This window comes from Triticum aestivum, chromosome 4B (assembly GCF_018294505.1).
Source record: "Triticum aestivum cultivar Chinese Spring chromosome 4B, IWGSC CS RefSeq v2.1, whole genome shotgun sequence".
Classification (NCBI taxonomy): Eukaryota; Viridiplantae; Streptophyta; class Magnoliopsida; order Poales; family Poaceae; genus Triticum; species Triticum aestivum.
In genome coordinates this window covers 522,031,749-522,038,028 of record NC_057804.1, presented here as the reverse complement: position 1 = coordinate 522,038,028, position 6,280 = coordinate 522,031,749, and positions in this window count along the sequence as shown.

Here is a 6,280-nt window from a genome sequence, read left to right as displayed (position 1 = left end):
CCGCTCCATGCGTTGCCATTGGTTGGTCACCTCATCACCACTCGGCCGCCCCGCGCGTCGCCATCGGTTGGTCACCTCATCACCACTCGGCCGCCCCGCGCGTCGCCATCGGTTGGTCACCTCATAACCACTCGGCCGCCCCACGCGTCGCCATCGGTTGGTCACCTCATAACCACTCGACCACCCCGCGCGCGTTCAGACAGCTAAGTCATTTTACATTCTGTTATTTCCGTCTTCTTGAGTATCCCGTAATTCACACATCACGTTCACTCGGAGGGCACGCCACCGAGTGTACCTCTAATCTCGACTGCTTATTTTCACATACTTGCTTAGTACTGGTTATGTGACTCCCGAGTCCAACTTCCATTTTTTCGCATACATCATTCACGGACAACATGTGTCATTCTTCATTTCGAGTTTGCATCGGTCCTCCGGGGTTGCAACTCAGTCAAAACACTGCAATTCCGTTTTATTTGAGCTATTATTCTATTGATTTCAGTCGGATCCGTCGCTTCGACAAGTTCGAACGGATCCTGCACTCTTTCAGACTCTTGCTGGCTAACCAGCAAGCCCCTTGCACTCCCAGTGGGTGTCTATGGGTGTTATTCACACAAATCATTTCAGCACACATCAAATTTCCTCGCGAAATTATTTCGTTGGCTTGTGCCATTTTTTACACAAGTTACGCGGTCACTCGACGACCCTATGCGCCAACTTCATCGCTGCTCGGACTCGGTCACCATACCGGTCCCAACGCACCACAACACCGACCCTGTCGCTCTGTTGACTTCAAACACATCCGGCCAACCCCTCTGTGGAATCCTCTTCATCGTATCAATGATATAGACCTCATCAGGCATGAGACAAATAAGTCCCTTTTATAATTAAACTTCACACTTCACTCTTTTGCGAGTTTGCCTCTTTTGAGCATCACTCGGAAGCTTCTCCTCATCTTTACCCGAGTCCGACTCGATGAATTGCAAATAATCCATTCAAAACTATATTTCTCGTATTTCGACATGTCCATTGTCGAAGCCTGTAGTACGCTTGGGGGCTATGTCGTACTTGGGGGCTGCATCTCATTTGGAATGACACTCTCCTGAGTGGCCGAGTACTTCATCACTAGTCAGATCCTTCACTTCAACAAGTGCATTCAATTTGCCACTTTGACAAGTTTTATAATCACCCAGACGCTCTGTATGCCTTCTTCATCCCTACTCAGACTCAATTGTCATGCCGGTCTTGTTGTGTCGCAACCACACTACACCGACCTCGTCGCTACATCAGCTTCGAATTCGACTAACTCCTCCGAGGACCATTTTCACCGTCCGGTGGCACACGACTTTGCCTTAGCCACCCCGCGCACCGCCACTCGGTTGTGCACGTCTTCACCACTCGGCTGCCCCCGCGCATCTCCACTTCGCTGGATATGTAGTCCTACAATCGACCACTTCGCACGTCATCACCATTAGGCTGCCCCGCGCATCTCCACTTGGTTGGATATGTAGTCCTACATTCGACCACTTCGCGCGTCATCACCATTCGGTCGCCCCGCGCGTTGCCACTCGGTTGTGCATGTCTTCACCACTCGACTGCTCTGCGCGTCACCACTCGGTTGCGCATGTCTTCACCACTCGGCTGCCCCGCGCTTCGTCACTCGGTTGTACACATCATTGCCCCTCGACTGCCTCGCGTGTCACTATCAGTTGGACATGTCTTTACCTCCACACCCTCAACATGGGAATGACTAAGTTACTTATATGATCAAACCTCATATCACACTCTCTAGCAAGCTTACCTCCTTCGAGCATCACTCGGGGGCTACGCACATCCGTTCGCCATGTCGCCCTGGAACGATTACTCCCTGGAGTGTCCGGCTTTTTTCTACAGTCGGCAGTTTCAAAGCCGAATTCATTCACCATGCCGAGAGCACAAAGATTCACCTTCTTGACCGAGTTCCAGGCTGAATTTATTTACCGTGCCGAGTGCACGAAGATCAGTCTGACTGACTCAGCTCCAGGCTGAGCTTATTTACCATGTCAAGTGCCTGAAGATGCATCCGATTGACTCAATTTTAGACTAAAAAGATATCTACCGTGTCGACTATGTGGAGGTTTACCAGGAGACTTAAACCCTCTGCCAGGCTCATCTAGTCCGACAGAGGCTCGGGGACTACACCCAGTGGGTGCACTCAGCGTGCCCCCACTGGAAGAGAACTCGGAAAGAAACATTTTGCTTAATACAAAACCAGCTCCAGAATTACTCGACCTCCGAGTCAGAGAAGAACAAGTTTTATCAATACCAGCTAAGAAGATTTTTAGTTCTCTCAGAACCCCGCCGATTGCCCGCAGTCGACGGTTGTCTCGGGGACTACACCCAATGGGTGCCCTCAGCGTGGCCCACTGGAGTAATCTCCACTCGGTACATCCTGACAAGTCCGAGTGATAAACAACAACAAAAAAGACAGGCTCTAAGACTCCCGCCGACTGTTGGTATCCACTCGGAATGGTCCGCCCGGTCCGAGTGATGGCCAAACAACAACAAAAAAGACAGGCTATAAGACTCCCGCCGACTGCCCGTAGTCGACTGCAGTCTCGGGGACTGCACCCAGTGGGTGCACTCAGCGTGCCCCCACTGGAATGGTATCCACACGGAACGGTCCGCCCGGTCCGAGTGACAGCCAAACAATAAAAAAAGACATGTTCCAGGCATGAAGAAATTATGAGTAATCAGTTACTCGATGCAGCACCGACTTCAAATCACTCCAAAAAATTGCTATAAGGTGAGTTCAACGCTCCTCCGCGGACCCGTTTGAGCTCATTTCACTCGGGCACCATGCATTCTGGAATCCGTCAAGGCAACAAGCGGAGCTAAGACCGCCGAGTGACCAAAGGAAGTTCATAAGTGCCTCCGTAGCACTCGACTCATCTGGGAATTCACCTCGACTCGTGTGACACTCCAAAATTTTAATTTGGTTTTCATCAAAAACTTTGTTGGATTTTAAAAGAGGGCATTTAAAATTTCTTTTCCAGAAATCCTTCCTCTTAAAAACTTCCTTTTCTTTGGCAAGGTTTTATTTTTATTCAAGCTATGGTGTTTGATCTTTTGAAACTTTTTCTCTCTTGGTTCCCTCTCAAATTATTTTGGGAGTTTAATCTTTTTCTTTTAAAAAGAAGCTCTATGAAAATTTGGGATTTTCATATCTTGAAAACCACCCATGACTTGGCATTTTTGCCCATGTGGTAAAACCCCTCCAAAACCTCCGTTCCTCCTTGTAATCAGCCTAAGTTCTCTGTCCCAACTAATCCAAGCAAGTTTTTGAATTTTATTCTAATTATTTTTCCCCTCAAATCAATTCTGCAAATTATTTTGAGCCTTAGTGATTTTCAAAGCAAGTACCACTTTGCCTTTGAGTTTTTATCCCAAACCAACTCTCCTGGATAGTCCTTTGTACCCACAACCCAGAACCATCTTGATCCACTCCTCCTCTTTTCAAATTTTTCAAAATTCAGTCTCTGCAAGTTTGGACCAGATTTGCCAAATTTGGTGAAATTCATACCTACACTTCTCCAAAAATTTCACCAAAAATCAGGCAGCCTACTGGAGCAATGAGAAGCCACTCCACCAAAAAACAGCTCAAGGAAAAATCCCCAGAGGCCAAAAACATTCTGTCGAACACCTGAGCTGCACTGTTCCTTTGCAAATTAAGAAAATTCAGATTTCAGTGTTGTTTTCTTCGTCAGAGGTTCAGACACATGCTCACAGTGCACTTGGCACGTTCCTCGCCGCCTCTTCCTACTGTCTGGAGCACCACACGTGCACTTGGCCTCTTCCTGGCGTCGGTGGCACGCTGGCTCGCCCTCGCCGGCGTCTTCTGCGGCGTCGGGACCTCCCGTGGCGGCCGACAGGGGACGGAACGGCGGCTCAACGCCGTTCGGCGCCGCCCAACGCCCCTCTGCTCTCCGCGTGGCCTCATGCATGCCAGCGCACGCCCGTGGCACCGTCGCCGTGGCCCGGCAAGCACGGAACGTGCTCACTGCCGCCGACGGGCCCGCGCCGTCCCGTTCTGTCGAACTCGCCCCTAGTACCAAATCCCAGCCCGATTAGCACCTAAATGGAACCGGTGGACCTCAACGGCGTTGCCCAAGCCCCTAATCCCACTGCCCAACCACAGCGCCGCCGTAATCACTCGCCGGACTTATCCCATTCGCGGCAACCGCCTCGGGCCGGATATATATAGCGCCCCTAAGCTCCCTCTCGCCCCCGCACACCTCCACCACCTCACTGGACCCCGACCAGCAACTAGAAGAGCCTCGAGGGGCCCTTCTTCCTCGACTCCGGACGCCTTGCTCCGCCTCGACCACCAGCTCGATTCGCTCCGGTGAGGCCGTCTCCGGCGCCCAAACCCCATCCGTTACCCCCTCTAGCTACCAGAAGCCTAACCCCCTCCTCAATTTGATCTTCACAGCTCTCTCCGACGAAGTCCGCAACCAGCCGAGCCGCCGTCCCCCGGAGCCAGGCTCGCCGTCGACGTGGTACTCGCCGGCGACCACCACCACCACCAACCGACGCGGAATGGCGCCCTGAACACGGAGGTACCCTCCGATCTTCCTGCCTCGCCGTGGATCGCCGCCGGCGACCACCGCGGCTCACGGGCACCGGCGAAATCTGCCGCCCCGTTCGTATATTCAAACCTGACGGGCGGGACCCGCCTGTCAGCCTCTCTATCCTGTCTAAGCGAAGCGTTTTCTGAAAACATCTTCTGCCAAATACGTTTTCCCGCTGGGCCGGCGCATTCTTATTCGAGTCGTTTTCTGTTTTTATAAGCTAGCCCCTGGGAACTTTCTGTTTCATTACAGATGAGTCCCTGGGCAAAAACCTTTATAACTTTTAAACAGAAAGGTATTTTTGATTGATTCTTTTTCTGTTCTCTTTAAAATTTTGTCTAGTTTTTTATCCGATTTATTTGAAAAATATTTGGAATACTTTTTGTGCGCCCCTTGGTATTTACGATAGCGCATATATTTTCTTTGTACCGTAGATACCGAAGGAGGTGACGGAGCCGCGAACTTCACCGAGCTAGGCTCCGACTACTCTGAACCAGGCAAGCATGTTTGAAATTTTGATATGATGAGTGTCTTGGCATGTTTTGCATTTAGTTAGTTTCATGGCATGTTGAGGAGCATATCGATGAACGTTATTTTATGCAATATTGAGGTAAGTGAGTTCGATGATCCATAAGTGGATGGATGTCAGTATGAATGGCCATGTGTTGGCATGAGGATGGGTAAGATGGCAGTGTCGTAGCATGCCAGTCTTATGCCAGACTATGTGACTTCAGTGTCAAACCGTATCGGTCCAGTTCCTCTCATTTCCTTCCCTGTACTACCACATGTTTTCCGCAAGGAATATGGTTTAGTAAGTTGCAAACCGCTTTCATGGTACACACCAAAAGGAGAGGCCGTGATGATGGTTCCATGGCCCTGGATTAAAGCCAGTCATCTGGTCAGGGGGCATGGGTGTTTCCGGTTGGGACCGAGAGGGGGCACCCCTTAGAGCGCGCGTATATAAATTTGATTCCATGCTATTCGAGATTGTGATCTCCCCATCTCAAAAGTTTTTCTTGGACGATGTCTAGGGTGATTCCTAGCATCGAGAGGTAGGATGGGTGTGTACTGGTTAGCTGTGTTTTCTTCTGAAATACCGTAAACGGAACTAGTCCTTCGTGACTACGGAAATCCGTTGGCTGTTGGAAAAATTTTGTACAAACTCTGCAGAGTCATATATTCCTCCAAATCATCTATTCCATGTCCTAGATCGATATTATCTTATCCTGATCAAATGTCAGTTTTGATGACAGAGACTCCGATGAATCGCATGAGTGCTAAGTCCGGTTAAATGATTATTCCTGTGGATGGACTAACCCATTTATTCTCATGAATTGAACATTTATTATGAGCATTATTTCCTTGTGAATAAAAGCCCTTTCTGCGATGCCGCTCAGACGTCCGACTGTGGCATTGTTGTATTTTACTTTCTTTTAAAGCCCTTTCTGTGATGTCGCCCCGATGTCCGACTGTGGCATTTCTTTTAAAAGCCCTTTATGTGGTGTCGCTAAGACGCCCGACTGTGGTATTTCTTTTAAAGCCCTTTCTATGATGTCGCCCCGACGTCCGACTGTGGCATTTCTTTTAAAAGCCCTTTATGTGGTGTCGCTAAGACGCCCGACTGTGGTATTTCTTTTAAAGCCCTTTCTGTGATGTCGCCCCGACGTCCGACT